The 513-nt window shown below is 38.2% G+C and overlaps 1 protein-coding gene across 6 annotated transcripts in view; it reads right to left on the bottom strand.

The window, feature by feature from the left end:
• The window catches only part of ANKRD12 (ankyrin repeat domain 12), an 84,695-nt gene that overhangs the window by 9,490 nt on the left and 74,692 nt on the right, over positions 1–513 (bottom strand). The window lies entirely within an intron of this gene.

Genomic DNA, 513 nt, shown 5'->3' on the forward strand with positions numbered 1-513 from the left:
CCGGTTTCGGCTGGGTAATGTAATCTTGGTTGTAGGTTCTTGTTATTCATCACTTTGAATATTTCTTGCCACTCCTTTCTGGCCTGCATAGTTTTGGTTGAGAAATCAGCTGACAATTGTATGGGTATTCCCTTGTAGGTAACCAACTGTTTTTCTCTTGCTCCTTTTAAGATTCTTTGACTTTTGCTCTTGGCATTTTAATGAAGATGTGTCTTAGTGTGGTCATCTTTGGATTCCTTTTGTTTGGAGTTCTCTGTGCTTCCTGGACTTGTAAGTCTATTTCTTTCACCAGGTAGGGGAAGTTTTCTGTCATTATTTCTTCAAGTAGGTTTTCAATATCTTGCTCTCTTCTTCTGGAACCTCCATAATTCGGCTTGCAGTTGTCCCAGAGGCTCCTTACACTATCTTCATATTACTTCATATTTTTGGATTCTTTTTTCTGTTTTTCCAGTTGGGTGTTTTTTGCTTCTTCATATTTCAAATCTTTGACTTGATTCTTGGGTTCCTCTAGTC

Source organism: Myotis davidii, unplaced genomic scaffold (assembly GCF_000327345.1).
Source record: "Myotis davidii unplaced genomic scaffold, ASM32734v1 scaffold78, whole genome shotgun sequence".
Taxonomy (NCBI): Eukaryota; Metazoa; Chordata; class Mammalia; order Chiroptera; family Vespertilionidae; genus Myotis; species Myotis davidii.